The sequence below is a fragment of the Grus americana genome, chromosome 1 (genome assembly GCF_028858705.1).
Source record: "Grus americana isolate bGruAme1 chromosome 1, bGruAme1.mat, whole genome shotgun sequence".
Taxonomy (NCBI): Eukaryota; Metazoa; Chordata; class Aves; order Gruiformes; family Gruidae; genus Grus; species Grus americana.
Genome location: NC_072852.1, coordinates 130748549 through 130774072, shown reverse-complemented (window position 1 = coordinate 130774072; position 25524 = coordinate 130748549).

Sequence of the window (25524 nt, the reverse complement as noted above, 5' to 3'; positions counted from 1 at the left end):
CTTGACCAAGAATTTCTACTTGGTATTTTTGGGTTTATTCACATTTGATGATTTCTGAGGTCCTACCCAGTGTGCAGGGTTCAATTCTGCTGCTGGTGGCTGTTACAGCCTGCAGAAGCAGGTGAGGTACATGGATATGAGGTATTGTGGTGACATAGCACGTGGGCAGCAGCAGACATTTTGGCTGGCATATGTTTTTCTCACCTGATCGTATATTCCTGTCTGCTGATCTGGTGTCTTGGATGTGCTGGCCTGAGCGTGTTTTAGCCAGGAAGAATTAATAATCCAAGTGTAGCTCAGACACCAGGCTCGTGCGAAGGAGGAGCAGGGGCCATCCTGGGTTTGGGTGATGTTTAGCTAGATCAAATCTTTCAAAAGCAAACAACAATAATATCTTGTCTCAGGTTTTTTCACTGCTTCCATGGAAGAGGGAGGGTGATAACCCCTTGGTGAAGCCTGCTCCCCTGGCTGGCATGTACCACTTTGTTCTTGGCGTGTTTCCAGCATGCTGACCATGCACGTAGGAACTCCTGAAGATGGAAGGGTGTGCAAGAAAGGGGTAAGGGGTGCAGGGTGCAAGGGCTCCCCTGGTGCTCTGGGCAGGCTCTAGGCTGAGCCTTCAGGACTGCCTGGTTGCAGTCCTCAAGATTTAGGGGGATTTAGGCAGGCTTCAGGTCTTTTGCTCTCTGTATCTAGGATGGAAATGGGACTTAATACTCCCAACTTCTTATATTTGTATTTTCTGCTTGCACATTGTTTGTTTGTTTATTTTTCCCTCCCCAAGAAAATCTGCTTGTGTTTTCTATATTTATGCTTCCTGGCAGGTGCTTAAGAGACTGGTTGAGTAAATTACAACACTTAACTGAGCTTTTCTCTGACTGCCACAATCCTCAGCATGTATGTGCAAGGTCAGGTCTTCACTGCAAAGTCACTTAGCAAGGTGCTAATTTACTTCAAGGAAAGAGATTACCGATCACAGTAGATTTCTACAGCAGATGAATATGTAATTCAGAATGAGTAATTTATTAAAAATATTTAGCCTCATTATCTGCTCACATTAAGTCCAGGAGTAGTTCAGAATGTTCTTATGTTTGTTTGTCTTTCCCTTAGATTTATTTTTCTGACTTGCTTGCTGAACTCTAACTTGGCCAGATCACTCCAGGAATGGAGAGGCATGCAAACTCTTCCTTTGCATATGTAGATTAAAAATAAGATTTATAGAGGTTTTTGGTACATTTAATTTTGAATATTTGTTTTCCATAAGTGCTTATCATCAGTCCATGAAAATTTAATGGAAAGCAAGCACAAAATTAATCCTTTAAAAAATTAACAGATAATAAACAGAGCATTTGTATTATCCTTTATAGTCAGTATTTCTGAACAATTGTATTTTGTGGTTTTTTTTTTAATTAGACATCTAAAATTTATGTAGGAATATCCACTGTACACTGTCAAGTTCTCTGATTTGTAAAAATCATGAAATTTATTTAGTCATAGATTTGGACATAGAAACTTAAGGGCAGATTCCTGTTTTCAAACTAACAGGAAAATATTACTTAATCCTCAGAATGATCATGCTAGGTAAGATGATTCCATACTACAATTTTCCTTTGGCACTGGCTAGACCTACAATATCTGGTTGGACTGCATGAGGACCTCTTCTGTGGTCTCTTCACTGAAGATGGATGGTATTTCTAACTAGAAGGAGCACAGCACTGTGTTTGGTGGCAAGATGTGTTCTTGGGGAGGAGGAAGGAAATGCTAGTGAGGCGTTGAAAAATAGACATTTTTGTCTCAATTTTCATGTATCCTTCTTGTAGCTGGAGAATTAGAGGCCCTTTAAAGTATGGAAGAAAATGAGTATTTTTCTTTGTTAACTCCTTCTTTCTATTACATCTTCCCCACCATCTCCTTTTCCCCTTTCTCCCATGGATTCCTCTTCCTCACTCAGCTCCAACATCCTTCTTCTCCCTAAGTGCATGAGCACCATCCCTCCACTTCCTAAGACAGCAGCAAGTCTCCTTCATCAGTTACCTCCACTTTTCAGCACTACAGTCTGCTCACTGAATCTGTCCCCATCTAGATCACAAACCACTCAGTCTCTTTTTAGTTTAGTCTAGCTCAAACATTTGCTACTCAGAAGCATCCTTGCCATGCAGCCCCCAGCTGGGACTGTGCTTTCATCCCACCGTGTGGAATTGCCCTCTTCACCACTCCCTTTTGATAGCACCAGGCTTTTCATATTCTGCATGTGCATAGCATATGTAAAAACACCCACTGTCCCACTATAGTTTCTAGTTTTAAATCTTGGGAAAACTGTTGTAAGCTCTGAAAGTTTATCTTCTTCCCCATTATCCATTGTCACTGGGTTCAGGAAACCATAACCCTTTCACAACAGCTTAAATGGAATGATCTGAGCAAAAAGTGCAATTGGCAGGCAGCAATCTTAAACATGCATTAGAATCACTTGTCTTTTGCTAAAAGCTCTAGAAAACCAAGACCACAGATAATATGGAGCATGTAAATATGAGATTACAGAGTCTGCCATAGCCTGGCAGATGCCAAGCACTCTGTCATTGCTGCCTTTTGTTGACAGCCTATCTGCTCCCAGGACTCTGGAGAGATGGAGGCTGAAGACTCGGTCTGCGGATATCCTATAATGTGCCTTGTGGTAGTGATCCAGCCAAGGCATGCATTCCTGCTGCAGTGTCTCATTGCTCTGCCACCTGTAGCCTACTAATTTGCTACAAGGCAGGGTCCCCTGTCACCACATCTGTGATCGGGGCCTCTGGGTCCATAGAGAAGATTGAAGTCAAGGCACCATGTAGTGATACTGCATCCTGCTGTACCTCAGCCATGGCACGTAACAAATTGACCTAACTGGAAAGTTTCAAACTTTTTGTTTCCAGCAGAACATCCCCCCTCCCCCCCCTCCCCCCCTTAATTTTCCATGTGAGCTTCCGAGGGAAGGGTTCCCATTCTCTAACTATTGGTAGGAAAACTAGTCCTTTGACTTTTCCACTTTATATAGTGGCTGGGGCAAAAAGTGGGCTGTGAATATGTCAGTGCTTACTTGATGGGACCTCGATCTGTCACTTGTCCTGTCTGGGTACATGCTTGGGGGTGCCAGCCTGAGTGCCTGCAGAAACCCAGACAGGGAGTGGGCATTAGCCACCGACCCTGTCCTAGCAGAGAGCCCACCGACCCTGTCCTGCACCCGCTGGAGTCTGAAACAGCAGGAGAGACTTGCCGGCTGCTGTGTGCTGAGTGTGGAGCCACATCTCTTTGTGATCCTCTGGACTCTGCTTTCCACCATCATCCCCCTTTTTTTTTTTCCATTATTTAGTTTAGTTTCTTTATTATGAATAGCTGTTTGAGTATTAACGTTGCTTGTGGTATGATGTGATCATAGCAAAATGAGGAAAACAGCTGGCCTGGGTGGGGTGGAACAAAGATTTTGTGACAATAATGTGGTTTTCAAACATCTGTATAAAGAAAGACTCTAATGAAATGTGTATGAGAGTGTGAGAAAGAAATGAAACATAGTACAGTTTAAATACAGTCAGATGTTTTACAGCTAGGATACCATTTTTTCTCTTACAAAGGCTGATAAAATACAAGTGCCATTTAGGCGCAGGATTTACAGTTGCTTTAGCATATGCCCTGAAAACATGTGTGTATCTACAGGGGATAGTAGTTCATGGAGAAAACAAGTTGGTGCTGAGAAGTTCAATTACTCTCCTGAAATATCAATAATGTAGCTGGAAGAAAGAAAAACAACAGGCCACTTCCTATATCGGATGTATTCTCAAAACGTCTATAAAGGCTTGTTGCCAGCAGCAAGAATGTAATAACTATAAATGTTGCTCAGTGGGAAGACTTAGTGATAGAGCCCCTGTGTTTGAAATTTTACCGAAGCCCTGTCAACACAGTGCTACCTTTCATGTTTTTGCATTTTTATTTTTATTATTATTTCTATTATTCTTGGCAGGTGCACGTGTTGGTAGGTGAACTCAGGGTCTCCTTCCTGGCAAGGCTCTCTGCCTTTTCGGGTCACTCAACGTAAACCTGCAGTTTCCTGGCCCTGAGTTCTGCTGAAATTAATTTTAGATATACTGCTCTTGATGGTCCTTATAGCACTTTCTAAGGTCCTGTTTGATCCTCTTAAAGACAGCATAAGCATCAGAGTCAGCAATGTAATTGTGTTCCTTAAATTATTACTAAACTGTTTCTGCAATTCCTTTTAATTGGCAGCTAGGGTTGAATTCTTTAATAATAGTAATAATAATAACAATAAACCATGTTCTAAGCTGCTTGAGACAAAATGTTATGTGCTTTTTCTTCTTCTTGAGGTACTGGCACCTGTGCCTGGTCTCAGCAGCACAAGATCTTGCGCATATGAATAAAACAGAGAATATTGTGTGATAGCACCATTGCATGTGGGAGCTGACAGAGATTCTGCATCGCGCGGGACAGCCTTTTATTGGAAGAGCTCTTGAGGAATCTTGTGGGCTCACTGCCGAGGCAGAGAGGTTGCTGACCTGAGGTGCTGAAACAAATAGGCTTAAACCGATTGTGGTGAATGAAATGATTTTTTCTTTTCCCAGGAGCTTGAAACGAACAATAGATTCTTTTCCCCTCCTCCTATTTCTTCATTTTTTTATAACCATTCTCAACTGAAGGTTTTAAAAATGTTTTTACAGTTATTTTACGTATTTCAAAATAACATTTATTAGCCTAATACCTCTAATTATGCATGATGGGTGAGTCACATGTAGAGTGTGCTCCCACATTTTCTTCAGTTGAATTCATATACATACTTACCTAATTTGGCAGCAGTGGCATGGCTAGATGTTAAATGAAATTAATCCTGCTAAGATTAACTCTCAGAGACAGACCTACAGTGCAACAAAGACTTTAAGATTCTGGTCCTTCTAGGTTTTCCCTATTTTTCCATTGTTAGGGATTGTTACTTTAAACAACTCGAGGATCAGAAGACAAACGTGTGTGGAGGTGGATTGGTGTGAATGCAATCAGGCTTTCAGTTTAGCCAGTGAAATTTACTGCTGCTAATGAATAAATTTATACAAGAACAGTGTGGTTATTTTGGGGGTGAGCACAAGACAGCGGGGAGAGAGAAAAGAGCTTCATAGTGGGCTTAAGTTGACATTTAATTTTGGATCAGCAGAGCATTTCTGAGGCAAATCTCCCAAATTTCTGCCTTGCTGTGCTGTGGTTTGCCCCTGGGAGCAGTTCTGGGACATGTATTCCTGGTTTCCACTGGCATAGCGATGATCTCTGCCTGTTCAGGGGTGCTCAGACCACATGACTACGCTCATGCTTGTCCAAATGAGTTCTCCCATAAACACATGCAGTGTGGATATCAGGTCCTCAGTACCATCTGTTTGGTCCTCAGATCTTTGTGGCACTCTGCATGCTAAAGGAGACAGAGCTTCAGTGCTGTTCAACCAGTATGACCCTTCGTCTGGATGATGCAGGATCATGACAAATGTGCTGGAGCACTTGCCCTGAAGTTTAATTACAGTCAGTAAACCGAGATGATCTCTGCTGCTAAAGTTTATGGTTGTTATCAAACATTTACAAAGTGGAGATACTTCCTGGCCACAGAGATTGCCTCTGCGTTGTGTCTCTGGGTGATAGTGGATACGCGAATACAATCAAAGAACCCTGAGGGAAAATGCAGGTGAAAAAATAATCTTATTTTTAATTTGGAAAGCGATGTGTGGAAAGTAGTCATTTCAAAGGTAGGTTTAGTTCCTGTGGCGGTTTTGTCTTCTGCACTTACATGCTTCCCACTGCAGCTCAACCATTTCTGTAGCGCATGCCTCTCTGGCTGGCCAGAAATTAATGGAAAGGCTTTAGTGGATGTCAGCATCCCCCTGTGATGGAGTGAGGGTAGCTGTGGCTGGGATGGCACTGGAGACCCTGCATTTCACAGAATTACAGAGTGGTAGGGGTTGAAAGGGATCTCTGGAGATCATCTAGTTCAACCTGCTCGCTAAAGCAGGATCACCTAGAGCAGGTTGCACAGGATCGCGTTCAGGCAGGTTTTGAATATCTCCAAAGAAGGAGACTCCACAATCTCTCTGGGCAGCCTGTTCCAGTGCTCGGTCACCCTCAAAGAGAAGAAGTTTTTTCTCATGTTCCAGTTTGTGCCCGTTGCCCCTTGTCCTGTCACTGGGCACCACTGAAAAGAGTCTGGCCCCACCCTCTTGACACCCACTCTTTATATATTTATAAGCATTGATCAGATCCCCTCTCAATGTTCTCCAGGCTAAACAGCCCCAGCTCTCTCAGCCTTTCCTCATACGAGAGATGCTCCAGTCCCCTCATCATCTTTGTAGCCCTCCGCTGGACCCTCTCCAGTAGTTCCCTGTCCGTCTTGACCTGGGGAGCCCAAAACTGGACACAGGACTCCAGATGTGGCCTCACTGGGGCAGAGTAGAGGGGGAGGATAACCTCCCTTGACCTGCTGGCCACACTCTTCTTAATGCACCCCAGGATACCATTGGCCTTCTCGGCCACACGGGCACACTGCTGGCTCATGGAGAGCTTGTTGTCCACCAGGCCTCCCAGGTCCTTCTCTGCAGCGCTGCTTCCCAGCAGGTCAACCCCTAACCTGTACTGGTGCTTGGGGTTGTTCCTCCCTAGGTGCAGGGCCATACACTTGCCCTTATTGAATTTCATGTGGTTCCTGTTTGCCCAATTCTCTAGTCTGTGAAGATCTCACTGAATGGCAGCGCAGCCTTCTGGTGTGTCGTCCGCCCCTGCCAGTTTTGTATCATCAGCAAAATTGCTGAGGGTGCACTCTGTCCCCTCGTCTGGGTCATTGATGAATATGCTGAACAAGACTGGACCCAGCACTGACCCCTGGGGCACACCGCTAGCTACAGGCCTCCAACTAGACTCTGCACCACTTATCACAACGCTCTGAGCTCTGCCATTCAGCCAGTTCTCAATCCACCTCACTGTCCACTCATCCAACCCAGACTTCCCAATGTTGCTTATGAGGATGTCATGGGAGATGGTCTCAAAAGCCTTGCTGAAACTGAGGTAGACAACATCCACTGATCTCCCCTCATCTACCCAGCCAGTCATGCCATCATAGAAGGCAATCAGTTTGGTCAGGCATGATTTCCCCTTGGTGAATCTTACACACCTTGCGCAGGGACTTCCTGCTCCCCGACTGGCTAAATTGAGTGGCATGTTTTCTGGCACAAGGGAAGTTGTAGCTTCTTTGGCTGTATTTTTTTATTATGAATTCTTATTGTGTTCATGTGTCATAATAAACACACATGCACACATAAAGTCCTCCTAGACTGTGTTACACTAAGAACTGGAAAAAGATTTATCAAAGTCCTAGTCATTTTGCATAACAGGAAGGGCACAACTATGTTTTCCAGCAATATCTGATACATTGTCTTTGGAAAATAATGGACTTTATGCAGTTCCTTATACTTTTTATGGATAGAAGAATATATATATTCAGCAATCAGTAACTTTTTTTTTTTTTTTTTAAATCTCTGGGACACCTTATTTCCTTGTTAGGTATTTGCAACATCTTGCCTTGTGCGTTCACTGAAAAATGTATGCAGTCAAGCTGGGCAAAAAGACAAACTTCAAAATCAGAAAATGCACTTGAGGCATACATTTATGGAAGACAAAGCTTAACGTTACACTTCAGACAATGGGCTGGTTAGGTTATATGGAGGACTGCTTTAAGCAGTCACCCAGGTGATCAGCTGAAATAATTTGCCTTATACATGTTATTCTTTCATTAAAAGGTCAAATAAAATTGTGCTGGAAACCTAGTGGGTACTTTAAATGGCTAGTTACTCAAATGGCCTTTTGGGAGTGGCACTAAAGTGAGTCTCAAGTGCAGGTTTTGTTGTATTTTGTCCCATATTCATTTTTAGGGTAAAAAAATATAACCAAAACCCAAATGCTGTTTTCTTAATGATGCCATCACACTGAGCTCTTCCTGTTGTTTGCACTCTTTCTAGAAGAAGGATACGCCTCCTCAGTAAAAATACAGAAATGTGAGGCTGCGTCCCTACGTGTGATGCCTTGCTATTGCAAACAATCCCATCATACAATGGCTTTCAGAAATGGTTCAAGCTCTTTTATATGAAAAAAGTAATGTTGCCTGCCATTATCTATCCTGCTGGAGGGCTTTCCTCACTGCTTCAATGCTATTAAACTTTCCTGGGTATTCAGCTTAAATTAATTCCTGAATAAGTTTGCAATCACTTATTAATCACTGTGAACACTGTCCTAGAGGCTGTACTCCCTTGGAATATATGCCCATGAGGTATTTGGAGAGAGAAATATTCTCACTCAGCCTTCATTTTGCCTGACTAAACAAGACAGGTTCTTGTAGTTTCTTAGTCTAGTAAGTTCCTCCTTCTTCACATGAGATGAATAGATTCTCCACACCTACTTCAGTTCAGCTTTCTCACCTGCCAGTCACTGGAGGTAGCTGGACTATGTTAGATGAGGTATTCTCTGTGCCCTGTACAATGTCACTAGTGTCGGAAGTATTCATCAGTACAAATATATCATTGAACAGCATTTGCCTTTCTCCTGAAGGACAAACTCTTTCAGTGGCTTGCAGGCCTTTGGTCAGGAGATTAGCAAACTTGGGTTCTTCTTTTCAGACATTTTGAATTAATGAGAACTGACTAAAACTGTTGGAGCATATTGCAAGCTGTTGCTATATTAATTCATGAAACATATTAAAGTATACTGGATATGAAATCTCCTGAATGTTTTCTTTTCACTTGGGTTTTCAGCCTGTTCCAGTGGGTGGCACAAGAAGCACAAAAAACCAGGTGAGTCTTCATCCCAGCATATCCCATAGGATTTCTAGTTAGTAATTACTGTAGGTCTTACCTAAAAATAATGAGAGACTCATGAGGGTAAGGAAGTGCATTTCTCTAACCGAGAGAGGGTCACTGACTTCAAGGTGCTCAGCGCCTACCTTTATGAGCTGTTTGGTATCACACGTTGCGAATGTTTAATTCTTCATTATTGTTTTATATTCATCAGTGTCTACAGTTACAGGCTTGAAGGGGTCAGACTGTGAGCTCCCCATCCTGAGAGCACTACATCTGAGGCCAGACATGTTGGGCTTTGTGTGGGAGCTGCAGATCTAAGCTGGTGTGTACCCACTGAGTGATTCTGTAAGTGTGGGCTCTGCATTGCAGAATGTTCAGGCAGAACTGTTGCAGGTATGTGCAGTATTTGGCTCTTTCACTGACATTGAAATGATCTTTATTATATTTCAGCTCCAAGTTCACAGCTGGGCCTGAAAAAAGAAAATGAAAAAGACCTGATAAAAGTACTGCAGCTAAGATATTGCCCTGGAGAACATCCTACCCTAATGTCTTGTGGGAGGGTATCTGGGTTGCTATATCATAGAAGCACAGAATGGTTTGGGTTGGAAGGGACCTTAAAGACCATCTAGTTCCAACCCCCCTGCCATGGGCAGGGACACCCTCCACTAGACCAGATTGCCCAAAGCCCCATCCAACCTGGCCTTGAACACTTTGAGGGAGGGGGCATCCACAACTTCTCTGGGCAACCTGCTGGTCACACTTCTTTTGATGCAGCCCAGGATATGGTTGGCTTTTTGGGCTGCAAGTGCACGTTGCCTGCTCATGTTGAGCTTCTTGTCCACCAACACCCCCAAGTCCCTCTCCTCAGGGCTGCTTTCAATCCATTCTCCAACCAGCCTGTATTATATGAAAGTTTACAATGGACATGCAGATGCTCTGTCCACTATGATACATCCACGTGGTTGCAGTGCCACTAAAAACTTGAAAGGAACAACTTACATTTGGTTCACAGAAGTACAGGCAAACCCAAACCTTACTGTGACAGAAGGATGGATTTTGTGGAGCAAAATCACCAGGGATTTGAAGACGCTGTATTGGGCTGGGAACATCGGTGGGCATTTCAGGTCTGTGGTAAGAGAAACTGGAAACATCACAATGGGTTTCAGAAGTCCTGGAGGAATCAGCTGTGTCTGAGGAGGCTGTAGGTGGAAGAAGACCCTGTGCTATCGCACACACTTGCCATGGACTCTGAACTCCCTTCTGAAGCAGGAAGGCTAAGGATGCAGGAGAAATACAAAGCAGAAGCTGGCTGTTTGGGCTGTGCCTGATGTGATGTCCAGCAATCTAGTGAGCCATTGAGAGCCTACTTTGTCTACTGTTAGAGGAGACCTTGGGTGCTAAAGGCAATCATATGGGACAGAGTCAGAGGAGAAAGAAGTGAGAACAGAGTACAAAAGGAAGAGTTACTGGTTAGAAGGAGGTCTAGTAACAAATTCTCCAGTGCAGCATTTTCCCAACAGATCAAAGTTAGCACTTCTCTAGGAGATGGTTGTTCCATTACAAAGAAATTTTCATGTAATCTGGGCAGAAACCCACTGGATTTTGGCAAGTGGTTCTTGGAAATGTTTGAGTCCCTGGGCTACTGGCACTTAGTGCCCTGGTGGGAGCTAAGAGCTGGGAACTGTTATGTGCCCTGGAGCTTCTCTGGTCTTCTGTGCTTCACTGAGGAGGCTTCTGGGAGCCTGAAGATACATCACTTCTGAGATCTGAAATGCTGGTTTCAGGGGGATATGTGTGTACGTGTGTGTGTGCACATGTGTGCGTGTGTGTGTAAGTCCCAGATGGGCTGGCAAGGAGCCTGAGTAATTCGTGGCTGAAATGCTTTGGCTCCAGAGCCCGGGTGACCAGGGCTTGCAGGCTTTAGGGAACTTGCCATTAAGGTACAGTAGCATTTGGCACTGGCTGTGATTGCTCTTCACATTATGCAAGACCCTGAGACTGACTGATACAGCTTTCTATTAGATTTGGGAGGCTACTGAATTCCTGGAATTGGTAAGGAAAAAAATAAAAAACAAAAACCAAAACATGAAGAGGAAAGAAATCATGAAGAACTGGCAGTTAAAAGCTCCTGGAAATATGGAGGAGATATTTAAAACTGGAGAAGATTCAACCACTGCTCTTTTCTGTGTCTAAGTCTTAACATAAGCCAAATAGTCAAGAGGGAGTTTTATTTCTGGCTACCACTGATTTTGAAGCACAGGGCATTCAATACCATCCAGCTAACTGATGGAGAAGAGTCTACATATGAAAGTGTATTATGGAAATGTGAAGAATTATTTACTTCACATGAAAAATAAACATAGAAAAACGAGAACAGAAAAAAAAGCTGCAAAATGGAGCCTTTGAATCTGCAACCTCAGACTGGTCACAACCGTGCAATCCTCAGAGGCTGAGGTGCTGATAAAAGATCAGAATCTGACTGGGAGCTGAGCCAAATCCCCAAGGAAAGACCACAGTGAAACTCAGAGTTTAATCTTGAAAAGCAATGAGAATTTGCCAGCACAGTAAGCCACCTCACCTGCATGAGTTCTGTGAGCTGTGCTCTGATGATGCCCGCATTGTTGCAGCATCTGCAGGGCTGCTTTAAGCCCCACCAGAAGCAGAGGGCAGGTGGAGTTCAAGGTGGGTGTCCATTAGAAGTAGCAGTGTCCACCACCACCAGATATTCACTCTGGCACGAGACACTTTATTACTGGGACCTCCCCGCTCTCTGCGGGACATCGCAGTGGCCAGGATCCACTCCCTCGCATCTGTTGCCTGGGGCTTGGGGGCATTTGCTGGGCAGTGAAAAATTTTAACTGAAGGAAGGTCTAGTGTTGATGTGGTTTCACTTGCTTCTTTGTGCTTCCCTGGCTGTGTCCAAATCTCCTCTCCTTACACCCAGCCCTAGTCTTACTCTTGGCCTTAATTCTCGAGTGAGAGGCTGAATTGAGAGTGGGGAAATTCCCCATTTTTTGTTATTTTGATTCATCTGCCCATTGTGGTTTAGGCCCAGCTGGCAGCTGAGCACCATGTGGCCGCTCACTCGCTCCCCCTCCGGTGGGATGGGGAGGAGAACCGGAATAAAAAGGTAAAACTTGTGGGTTGGGATAAGGATAGTTTACTAGGTCAGAAAAGGAGGAGAAAAATAACAACAGTACTTAGAATATACAACCAGACACGCTGCCCATCCCCGAGCCACTGCTCCTTCCCGGCCAGCCCTCTTTACATACTAAGCATGACGTCATATGATATAGAATGCCCCTTTGGCTTGTTTGGGTCACCTGTCCTGGCTGTGTCCCCTCCCAACCTCTTGCAAAAATCAGCTCTATCCCAGCCAAAACCCAAGATGTGCCCCATGGTACTCGGTGCTGTACAGTTCAAATTCTTTTATGCTCTTTTCCCCTGGTGGGAGCTGAGTGCCCAGAGGGGCAGGGGTGGGGCAGCGGGTGGGGCCTGCGGGTGCTGTGGGTGACTGGTGGTGGGGACCCACAGCTGCTGGGTGCAAGGGGGGTGTCTCTTCTGCCCCCGCATCCCTGTGGGCTATTTGCAGCAGCTCCTTTCCCCCGGCTGGCTGGGACTCAGCTTCTCCACGTCTCTCTCCCCAGGGGAAGCCTTGCCCCAGGAGATGGTGGAGAGCCTTCTCCCTCTGAGGCAGCTGGATGTGGCTAAGAACCTCGCAGGAGAGATCAGAGAAAGGAGCCGGCCAGGGCTGATTCAGCAGGCAGTCCTGTCCCACAATACGGGCGTTTTAGTTCAGAGCTGCCTTTCCACAGGAAGAAACCCCAAAGCAGAAAATCTCTCCCTGAGAGCCCAGAGGCAGGGGGCTGAGTGTTCAGGGGATGCAAGTCTGCAGGGAGATGAGCAGAGCTGGCTGGGATCTTTTCCCTATTTTCACTTCATTCAGGTCCTCAGATGACATGTCCTTGTGCAGTCCCAGAGCACAGAGCATTCACATAAGCAGAGCTGCATGCTGTACGCCTCGAGTTGGGTGGTCGTCGTATTAGTGCTGCTTTGGTGACTGTGCTTCACAGAGTCGTAAGGGAAACAAAGGTGAAGTTGCTTTAGGCTGTGCTTTGCCCGTCTCAACTTTGGATTCTGACTTTGTGCCACTGAGTTGCTTTTATTCCCACTGCAGCAGGAGACATGTACGGAGATAAAAGTCTTCTGGATGGCGCAGAGAAGGGTGTCACTTGCTGGTTTGTGAAAGCTATCCCAGCAAAGCGGGTCACTATGTGCTACCCTTAGGGAACAAGGTGCGTTTTTTCCCTTGCTGTTCAGTAAGTGACCCAGTTTGTGGTAGCTTTTAATATAATATTGCAACTTTTTTTTTAGACGAGTGTATGGGAGGAATCAGCAACTTAGTTATAATAGTCCATAAGAAAAAGCAATATCACCCAAAACGTGACTGACATTTGTTTGTTTTTTAAATAGAGGTAAGGGTCAATTGTCCCATTAAATTGTTTTCCTTGTCATACTCAGCGCTACTCCTGAGGAACAGAAGGAAACCACGACACTGTAGCTTTTTCCTCTTCTTCATGAACACTAGCCACTTTGAGCTCTTTCATATATATTTTTGTAGGTGCAAGTTGTCTATTAAACTAGCCCAGAAGCATACTAAAATAAAATTAGCAACAATCCTGCAGACAGAATAACAGAATAAGGTACAGCACGATCTACTTGGTAGATATTATATTTGTGATAGGTATAGAAGCCAGACCAGGGAGCTCACAGGCTTTGCAGTCAGGATCTTAAGTTTAGGGTATCTCATTAAAGAACATATCCTTCATGGGTTCTGTAAAGCCTGCATTATCCATGGGTCGTTTTCCCAAAGCTTCTATTTTGAGGCCTTCCATAACTCCTTTATTGCTTGCAGTATCTGTTTCAGAGTATTACACTGGCAGAGAGTACTGGCTCAGTAGAAACCTGCATGTACGAGTCAAAACAAGGCCGGTGGGAAATATATTTTAGGGCAGAATTGTCTGAAATAGACCACAGGTGAACTGTCATCAGGCATTAGTGCACCTGAGGAAATGTGCTGTTCTGAACAGCGAGGAGAGGCTTATCTGGACTTCGCAGGTAGGCTGTGACAAACACGACCAATCTTGCCCAAGGCAAGAGCCGGAGATTTCTGGGTAATCTGCTCCACACCGTGTTCTTGAAAATGTGGATGAAACTGGCGGTGTAATGCAAGGAAATTACCTCCAAAATGAACGGGGTAGGGATTGAAATATTGCCTCGTCAGTGTGCAGCTGAGATGAAATCCAAAGTGGGGAAAAGTTTGCCAAAATGCACGCAAGAGGAAAGAAATAGATATAAATCTAGGAAAGTAAGCAATCGCACATCATCAGCAGTCTTCCCCTACATAAATCAGGGTGCCTGAGCCCTTTTTCTGGACGGGACATGCTGTGTTACAGGCACTGCCATAACTAGTCTCAAGGGAGAACAAAAGAACTGACTAGAGTGCGTCTTCGGCTGCATAACAGAAATTAAAAATATTTGCATTTATAAACAGGTTGCTTAACATCACTGTTACTTTAATAATACTGCTACATGTATTTCATTAGCAGCAAGCCACTGGTAAGTAATGACTCTCAGTTATTATGCAGGAGAGATACATGATGTCCTTCTACTGAGACAGTTCCACTAGGAAAATTGCCTGAAGACAGATTTAACTGGACACTCTCCCTCCTTCCCCTTCATCTGGTTTCCTCCGGAGACTGATTTCACTCTTCCCCACAGTCTTGCAGGAAAAGATCTGGTGCGTGGAATGATCCGTGCTCTGAGTGAGCACAGAGTAACGCCTTCATTTCTAGTTAAATTAGTTCAAGATGAATCTAGTCCCAGAAGTCTTCATCCCTGGATAAATCCCCCTCCCCACTCCCAGTGTTTCTTACTTCTCAGCAGCTCATTTCTCCTTCCCTCTGTGACAAGCAAAGCATTAAATATAAATCTTTGCTATGACATCTATTTTTAAAGTAAGTGGAATGGCACTGAAGGGAATAAAAAGCAAAACTGAACAGCATTTCTTGTTGTCTTTTGATTAAGCTCCCCCAGCTGTGAATAAGCAAATGTCATCAGCATCCGCTTCCCTTTATGTGTGCGTGAGAGGCAGCAGGTTTGTTTGCAAGCGCTGGTTGCAGCCCTGCTTGAACCTCTCCTGCTGGGCAGCCCTGGCTGTGGAGGTGGGGGGGAGGACGCACCCCCTCAGCTGCCTGCGCCTGAGCTCCCCACAGCCCCTGAGCTTGCACCGCCTGCTCTCACTTGGCCGTCGCTGGCATGTCCCTGGGTGCAGCGCTGGCTGGTGTGGCCGCTGTCGGAGGTGTGACTGCAGGGAGGGCTACCCCAGCTTGGCAGCACCAAGCGCGTGGTCCCTCAGTCCCTCCGCAGGTGATGCGGTTCCCCATGACGTGCTGGGAGCTGAGGCATGCCCCTTCCCAGACCCCATGCATTGTGAGCTGGCTTGTTCACAGCTTGGCCCCCTTCAGTGACCCATGACAGATGAAGCAACCAGCCACCGCTTCTCTCAGCTCTTTCTCAGCGCAGTGACCCTTTGCAGACAACACGAGAGGCCCTCAGCTCTGTGCTGAACTGAGAAACACCCACATGCTATTTTTCAGGCACAGACTTTCCAGGGAGGGCTTGCATCTCTGCTTAATGCTGTCCTAGATAGTTTTCCTTCTTCCCACAGCACTGGTGATGTGCACGTTCAGGTCTTGTGGCTTCTCCCACCTTCCCTCGGAGCCAAGGGAGGCTGTGGTGAGAGCAGGCCGCTGTCTGTGCTGCGTCCCCACACTCCCTCATCCCTTTCCTTATTCTCATTTCCTTTCTGCCAGGGAACATTATTTTAAGTATGGTTGGTTCATCTTTGGTGTCTTGATACCTGTTCTTGGCCTGTTCTTTCTGTTTGAGATCTGTTCCAGAAAATCTTATCCCTTTTATAACTTCCCTTGCTTTTATCAGGCCCCTGGAGAACTGCACACCTCTAGGAGGTGGTTAGGTGGCAGATATTATAGGAATAGGAATAACAGGGATGGATGTGTAGGAAACAGGAACAAAAGACAGGAGTCTCCATCAATCTTTCATTTTCAGCTCACTGTCAATGCCCAGTGTTTGGCCAGGGTAGAGATAAAATAAATAGGAGAGTAACCAACCCTCTTGCAGTCCAAAAAGGCTCTGTAGCTTGATATTAACTACATATGAGGAATAGCTTGATATTAAATACATATAAGAAATCAACCAGAATTAACAAACTGTTAACATATTGAGTCCCCAGACCATTGTTGGCCCAAGTGACATTTGTATGGGTTAAAGAAGGTGCAATGTTGGTGAAAGGAGGTGCAATGAATGGAAACAAGCCATCAAGAGAAGGTATGTTGATAAGATTTAAATATTACTTGTAACTCTGTTTTTGAAAATGGAACAGTGATTTTTCTTTTTAAAGTTTTTCTACCCAGTCACAGATAAAGGTAGTCCATACGAATGTGTTAAAATCAAGTCCAAACCTTCTTGGTTTTCCAAATCTGCCAGTAGCTGTGTGGGTAGCAGCAACACAGGAGATGTAAATAATTGATTTTACTGTCTGTTCCCCAGAGTCAGTCATTTCCATCAGCCAGCAGGTGAGTATGTGCTTGCTGCTTCAAACTGGGTCCAGCTCAGAGTATGTGACAGTGGTATCTGCGAGGGCTCGTACGGCGCTAAGTCTCTTAATTACAAACATTCATATGAGGCATTTCTCTTGCAAGGCTCATCTGAATCCTGCATGCCTGTGCAGATTCAGCTTTATTCCTGCAGTGAAATTTTCCCCTCATTCTGCTTCCACAAAAAGCTTGTGTAAATGCCTGCCTCTCCAGATGGCACAGGCTCTGCAGCTACCAGTACTATACACCACATATTACAATTATTCATACCCACTTCGGTACAAAGCTCCCTTTGTTCCAGAGGTGATAAACCAGAGACTTGGTGCCTGTGAATATTGGGATCCAGAAGATCCCAGAGTGCCAGAATTGCTAAATAGCTGGCTGAAAAGTAGACTACTCCTTGCACTTCAGATACTGGACTTTCCAGCTACAGAGCACGTAGTGAAGGACATTGTGTCATTCTGAAGGCTGGGAAAAAAAGCAAGAAAAACACACACTACCTGCCTGTCTCTGTAGGTTCCCTCAAGTCTTCATAACACTTTGTAATTGGTTGAGTGGTCAATTTAAATAGAAAGTGCCATGTTTACATCATTCTTTTTTTTTGGTAAGAGACCATTTTTAATTTGCAGATGTGTTGGCAGTGCCGGTGCATCAGTGTTCCATGTGGGAAAACATTTAAGGGTGTGTTTTAAGCAAGGACTATTTTCTCTTGAAATGAAGGGTTTTCTCTCTCCCCTCCAAGCTAGCAGGTCCAGTGTTTGGCTGGTGTAATCCAAGTCTCGCACCACCGGTGGGATGGGGAGAACTTCAGACTGGTGTTCTCTAGCCGGTGAATTTATGGCAGGGTCACTGATTTGAGGCAAGTAGTTTCTGACAACTGAAAACGTCTGGGTGGAAATGTTTATCCTGTGGCTCAGGTAAGTAATTCCACAGAGGGATTTATCTCCAGATAGAGAAACTGTGGTAACCAGCTGCTGGGTGGTGGCAGAGGGAGCCGGGTGGCACTGGGTGAAAGCAGGGAGCGTGGAGCTGGTGGTGTGGCGCAGGCTGGGGAAGGTGGTTGTTTTGGAGCCTTATTTATTGAGAAGGTGGCCAAAGCCTCAGGGCTGGGGTGCCACTGGAGCAATAAGGGCCAAAATCCTCTCTGTTGTATAGTAACTTGGCTTTCAGGGCAGTCACCCAGCCAGTCACCTAGCCATGTTCAGTTCCTTCTCTGCTTGTGGGGGTTTGAAACCACATCTTCAGTCTTATACCAGAAGCGTCAATCGTTTAGTGGCTGGAAAAATAGGAGATGTAGTTCTGAAGCCTCTTGCTCAGAGCAGGAATTGAACTGTGTTGCCTGTTGACACTGTGCTTTCCTGTAAATAATGCCTTGGGGATCTCCGTTTTCTATTTTGTATTTTTTCTAGAGGCCGATGTGGAAACTTAATGTAAACAACATTACTTTTGAAAAATTAAATTTACTGTCCAACTGAACTGTGGCTGCTCCCCAGGACCCACAGGGTCCTATTTGTTTGTTTGGTTTTGTTTTGAAACTGTTTTTGCAAGCAAACTTAAATTTACTGAGGATAAATATTCTCACACATCACTAATCAAGCATTGAATTGGTAGTGGAAAAGGAGGGATTACAAGCCCTACTTTGTCCTCATTACCTCTGGCACACGTAGGGTGTACTCCAAATACAAGTTGTGATTACGGTTGCATAGGTCTCCTCTGCTCCCAGTACTACAGCCCCTTTTGTCCAGAACTGTATTTGTCGCTGGTAAACAGTGTGCTTTGTAGAAAGTCTCATCATATGTAATGTTAAATTAGTTTAATTGCAAGTAAAGAATTTTGCTTGTTAATTCCATCCTCTTCTGATTTGCCATGTCCTTTGATCTTCTGGACCTCTGATCAGAGTGTCAGGTCCCTTTCGTTCCTTGGCTAAATCCATCTTGCCCATAGATCTGACAAAACATTTGATTTCCTGATGCATTCCTGATCAGATCTGGCTGCGAATTTCCTGACAAAGCATGCCTTTGTTGAAAGATGCCAATTTGTAAAATCAAAAATGCTTTACAGGTGCATCTCTTCTTTGATGCATTTTCAGTGAATTACAGGAAGGTTTCTGCTTTTGGGATTTGCTCCAGATTGAATTGCCATGAGTTTGAAAGTCCAGCAAAGCCTGCCTTGAGAGAGGTGCTCAGGGGAATGCTGTACTCCTTATTCTGTGGAAGTGGCCTCCCTGGCTGGCTCAGATAATGTGACAGCAGTCTGGTGAGTCCTGTGGAGCCAGAACTCACTGGGGTGATACCCAGCTTTTAAGTTTCAGATCAGAATGTTTCAGAGTCCTGAATATGCTGGCATTTCTTTTAAAATTTGAAAATTCCACATTCCAATTGAATCTCATGCCTTGGTGGGAGATGGAAGAACACGTACATTCAGACCAGGGGTACTCTTGAGAGCTTTTCCCAGTTCCGCAAAATCTGGAAATGCAGCTTTTAATAATTAAATTCCCCAGGCTGAAGAGGGGAATAAATCAAAGTATATTTTTGCTATTGAAAACAAGAAAATAACATAATGTTTTCATGTTTTGGGGTACAGAGCCTTAGAGACTGAAAGCCTTTGTTTATCCAAAAGTCAGGGAAAATATAGGAAGCTTATTTAGACAGTGGTAATGCACAGCATGAACGGTGGCCTTGGGCTCTGTTCAGGAGGGTCTGAAAAGGACAGCAAGTTCAATCTCGACATCCATTAAATCTTTAACCTTTCTTGCTATTCTTAACTGAAGCTGGTGGAAGAGGAAGTGGGAATATTCTAATAGATTTGAAATGCTCTCTTCATGAATTATTTTTCTCTGAGTGGATGAAATGCAGCACCGTATGGACACATTATGTTCTCATGGTCTGCCTCATTTAAAGAAACATTCATACCAAGCATGGTCGCAAATCTTTAAATGGCTTCTTTATTATTTTTCTCTTGTTATTGTGCCTCTGCGGGGTCTACATAGAAGAAAATCAGTATATCAGCAGAATGCCGCTGCTATTGCAGAGCCTTTGTGTAGGTCTGTATGGCAGTATAAATATGAACAATATTTCGCTGAATCCCATCCCTCATTATTTTGGGGCCATTTCCTCAGCAGGCTGTCACACAATACTAAGGATAAGTTGGGTTCACAACTACTTGAATGAAACAGAGAATAAAAGAATATATGCCTCTCTGTGGAAAGAAAACCTGCCTAGGCCCAAATAGAAGGAAATCACCACAAATGCACCTTGTATCTACTTGTCTAAACAGACCTATTCATTTCTGTACAATATGCTTTCCAGTCCTCAGGTTGTCTCTCAGCCCATTTTTTTAAAAATCAGCCCATCATAATAAGCACACCAGGGATAGATTTTGTTGACTCACTTCTTTAAAGCTATCTTATACATATGCAGTAAGTATATTTGTGAGAATTTAGAGCTCTACAGTCCCAGCTTAAAAGCTCAGTCAGTTTTGAGCTGTATCTCCACCTAATGCCTGGCAGAATCACAGAAGGACACTAAAAAATTTTCCCATAATACTATTACATTGGAAAAGTCCATTACTTGAATCTGTCTGTGGAAGGGACCTGCCACTAGTGTCAGGAACAGCAGAGGACCTGTGGCTGCCCAGCATCCCTCAACCACAGAGGAGTATCCTAAGCAGGGGGGCAATTTTTAACGCATCGAAGAGAAGATGCTTTCTCGGTGGAAGGATTGCAAGGAAGCCGTAGGCCCGGTTAAAAGGATACTTCAGAGGTTCAAGCAACTGATCCTGGAACAGCAGGCAACTTACTTCAAACTGGCAACCTCTTTCCTTAATGCTCCTTATCATTTAGCATTCGGCAGGAAATCCACACACTGGTGATTTAGAGCCCTGAGTGGGGCAGGCAAGCTACAATAATGGGATCATATCTCTGTCATGTCTGGGGCTCCAAATGGCATTTTTCATTTTAATCTTGAAAATGCTGCCCCTGGAAACAGTAACTTAATCAGAGCCTGCAAACAGATTGATTTAAAATTTTTTCCCCCTAAATTGTCTTTGAGGAAATGCTCACAAATCATTTTACAACTTCTTCAACAGAAAAAGTTCTTTTTCTTGGTTTCACAAAAAAAAAAAAAGAATTAATCTATGAAAATGAAAAAGAAAAAAATAAGATTTTCTCACTGACTCTGATTTTTCTTATTCCTGAAACAATGAACACTGCTATTCACTGGGAAAAAAAATGATAGTGCAGTATCTTCTCACAGGTTTAGCGTGACAATGCTGGCAATGCAGAAGGTCAGAATGCTTTTCTTGTGTCTCATTTTTGCTGATTCTGTTTGAGTATTAGCTAGATAAACTGTCTCTAGTTGCACCATCCCTATTTTTTATATATTCATTTTCTGGCGCCTGCACTCAGGCCATTAAGTGCTTACCATTTTTTGTATTGTAAGGATTATGAAATCAGGATTGTTAATGCATTTATTTTCAGAAAATACTGCCTCTTCATCTGAATGTATCTTTGTCACTTCCACAGCAGAAGTGGCAGAATAATTGCTACTATACAATTAAAGATACTCTTGGACAACAGGTTTCAAATAAAAAAACCCCAAGAAAAACCACACACACACACACACACACACACACGCACCCCCCCAAATACCTTAGATGCTATACGTTACAATTGAGCATACTATATATTCCAGTGATGCACAGATATGGACTCTATTATTATAACTAGTTATCTATAGTTAGCAAACACATTTCCCATATTTTTACAAATGATGCTCAATTAATATCTCTACCCAAGCAGTAGGCTTTCTATTGCACACAGGGGAGCGGGCTGAGCACCATGAGTAGAGAAACAGGCAGTAAAGAGCAGGGTCCCCCCTGCAAAGCCGCCCCAGGAGCTGGAGACCCATGGATGGGATGGCAATGGGGTAGGGCTGTGTTCAGCCACCCACACTGCTTGATTTTGGGGATTTCTTCACAGACTTGAACCGAGACCTGTGCTCTTGCCAGCCTCCATGCAAAAGCCACGTGGGCACAACGCTATGGCTGGGCTTACGTGTCTTGCATGAGCACGTCGCCTGTGCTACCTTATTCAGAGGTGGCTCAGGTCCAGCCAGCTCAGGAAGCAGGCTTGGGGAGATAAATTTATCCTTACCAGTCTTTATAAAGGTCCTGCAAGCTGCTGCTCTTCTGGAGGAATTGGGAAGAGCAGAATGTGGTGTAAGACCTAGAAAATACTATATATACACAGAGGCAGGAGGTGCACTGTTCCTTTAGGCAAGCTCACAAAGTAAGATGAAGATGCTGCTTTTGGGGTTATTTTTTGGTCTTTTTGTGCTGAGCGGAGCTCCTGAGAGCAGGGTATATTTCAAATGTAGTTAATTAAAGACTGCTTTGTTTGTAATTTCATGTGGAATTGTCCATGATTGCAAGTAGTTTGAAGAAAAACAATACACAGCATTTTTCCTTTGGTGCTGTTACTGGTTTAAGTGTTATGTACTACTGTGATACCCAGTACTAAGAGAAAGGAGGAAGCCATGTGAATGTTGCTAGAGCTATTCGAAAATTAACCTCTTCCTGTTGCAATGTTGTGATGAAAACAAATTGCCAGGGCAGAAACTTGCCAAAAATAAAAAGCTGAAAAATGATAACATTTTGGATTTCTGTGGCATCACTGACAAGAAAAGCTTTCAAGCCAGGAAACAAATAAATGCAACACTCCCCCATCCCTTTGATTTTTGGCAGCCCACCAGAACCTGTTTCTTTTTCTTTAGAGAACATTTTTTTGCTCGTGATGCATTTTAAATTTAAAATGAAAGGGGGCTTTTTTGTTCTTTTTTTTTTTCCCCTCCCAAAAGGTCTGTTTTGTCAAAAAGCTATTTTCTGTGCAACACCATTTCAGTTGAACAGTTTCAACAAGCTCTTATTGCTTCTGAACTCAGGCTTCCTGCGTAGTAACACATTGTGCTGTTGGCACGCTCCTCTAACTAACAGCCTATAGCATATTTAGTGTCATCTGTTCCTATTTCCTTCGCTAAGACATGGGCATTGTGCCTTATACCTTTGTAGCCTTGGATCATTGATATCTTTATGGTTTTAATAATAAAACCATTAAGATGTTCCTTAATATAATTTCATTTTTGACTAAACCCTACTCTGGGTTTAATGTAATAATGCAATAAAACCAGTGTGGGTATTGCTGAGCTGGTTGGCATCAGTTGCAAGGTGGTGAGCATTTTCGTTTTCACTGAAGGTCACAGGATGAGGTTGCTAAATACTTGGATTCCAAGGCCCATGCTCCATATGACTATGAACATTTATCTACATAGTCCTGTGTGGAAAAAACATATAAAAAAATCTTTATCGTTCCTTGATTTAGAAAGAGAGATACCTAAGTGCAAGCCAAATCTGCTAGCATAGAAGACTCAGGGCAGAATTTGTCACATTTACTGTTGGAAAGGTCAGCAGGAAAATACTACTCCTAAACAGAAGCAGGTGTGGCTAGGGTAATTATTTATTATAGGCCTGTTTCAGAATTACTCTGCCTTCCCTGTCTTCTTTTGGGTTGGCAACATTTGCACTCCCATGGCCCTGGTACTGTGTTTGAAGACAAATCTAAAAGCATACATCTAAAGGTCACAAGACATGGGATTCATCTAACCAAATACAGGCATTTACACTACACGTACATCATGCTTACCCATCGCCATCAGCTCTCTTTGCAGGCAGAAATGAAAAGCAAGTGCTTCTGTGGTGTGAGTCAAGCAGCCATTTCATGTGCCAGAGGAATCTTGTCCTGGAAGGACTGCAGAGAAAGGGCAACTGGATCAGAGATGAAAATCTTGACCCAGGAAACTACAGGCCAGTCAGGCTTACCTCCATCCCAGGAAAGGTGAGGGATCAGCTCATTCTGGGGGTCATCTCTAAGCATGTGGAGAAAAAGAAGGTAATTGGGAGTGGTCAACATGGATTCACCAACGGGAAATCATACCTGACAAACCTGATAGCCTTCTATGATGGCATGGCTGGCTGGGTAGATGCAGGGGTGAACAGTAGATATTGTCTACCTCAACTTCAGCAAGGCTTTTGACAATGTCTCCCATAACATCCTCATAGGCAACCTTAGGAAGTGTGGGTTGAATGAGTGGACAGTGAGGTGGATTGAGAACTGGCTGAATGGCAGAACTCAGAGGGTTGTGATAAGTGGCACAGAGTCTAGTGGGAGGCCTGTAGCAGCCGGCAGCTGAGCACCACGTGGCTACTTGCTCACTCCTCCCCGCCCCTGGTGGAATGGGGAGGAGAATTGGAAGAAAAAGGTAAAACTCATGGGTTGGGATAAGGACACTTTACTGGGACAGCAAAGGAAGAGGAACATAACAACAACAATGCTTATAACAAAATACACAATGCAATTTGCTCACCTGGCCCAATGCCCAGCCTGTCCCCAGGGAGTGGCTCTTCCTTTCCTGCCAACCCCCTTTATATGCTGAGCATGATGTCAGATGGTATGCAATAGCCCTTTGGCTGGTTTGGGTCAGCTGTCCTGACTGTGTCCTCTCCCAGCTTCTTGCAAAAACTAACTCTATCCCAGCCAAAAACCAGGACACCTTGTTTCAACATGTAATATAGAAAACTAGCACATTTCATTTTACAGATAAGCTGTTCTGATAGTTAATTACCTCTTGGTACCAGCAAGTCAGATCTTCAAAGTGGAATTTGTCTGACCTTGCCTCTAGTCAACAGTTTCTTTGTTGGCAAGGCCAGAGAGTTGCCCTCTACCACGTCTGTTCTTTGTGCCTTCAGGCCTACATCCTCTCTATTTTGTCTTTCATAAGGTGTGTTTTAAGTCCATAGCGCTTATAACACAAACTTTGCTCTCAAGCCTTAGGTTCTTTTTCCTGTCTTCCTGTAAACATGCTCCACATCACTGAGTACAACTCAGACTATGTCACTGTGCGCAACTGAACCAGGCCTGGTATTCCCAACTGGCCATCTCCCTGTACAGCAGCAAAATCCCTTCTTTACTGTTTGATATCCCCCTTTTTCCGATGTCAAGGACTGAAGGAACCCTTCATGCTGCTCAGTCTGACAGCTCCCACGTACCATCCCTGGATTCTGTGTCCTAACCAGTAGGTGGGATCTGCATGCAATACTTTGTTGTATTTCAAGATATTTTTTTCAATGCGTTGGAGCCACTTTGTGACACAATTGAAATCCTTCTGTAAGGGCAAGTATCTTCCTTATTATTTGCTACTCCACCAATCTCTGTAATCTGCAGACTTTGTTGACAACAATTGTAAATCTTGGTATGGACCTATATATAAAATTTCACCTCAGAAGACTGAATAGGGGTCACAGTTAATGTATGATACATGGGCCCACTAATGGCCTCTTTTTAAAGATAGCCATAAAACTTTAAAAAGCCCTTGTAGCTCTTTATAGTTGATGGCAAAAGTATAAATTACAAATAATTTTCTTTATATTTGTATCAATACACTTTTGGAATAGTTAAATCTGTTATATTAAATTGAATGACTGGAATCAAATTATTATGATTCATTGAACCAAAAGCCAAATTATCCATAACAAAGTATGGTCTCTAAGCAATTGTATGGACAGCCACAAGAGACCAGTAATGAGATGCTGAAACAGGAAAACTTCAGAATAAGAAATTGTTCTTCATGTCTAACTTTCCAAAAAGCTTTCTCTTAAATTATTTGTGTTCTGTTAGAGATTTTTTTACTTAGTTTTCAGTTATTCTTCTGTGCTAGTGTCTCCTGTTAGCAGATGAATTTTTTTTCCATTTTTCCTCATCACATTAGCGGTCACAGGCATGTCATAACATGATTAAGCATTTCTTGGAATAAAGCAGAGTGGAAAGTGTAACCAGAAAAGATTTGACAGTTCAGGCTAGTCCAACACCACGCAAGGCAGGAAATGTCCAAATGACTTAATGAAAGACAAAATAAGGTTAAATCTTGTGAGATTGT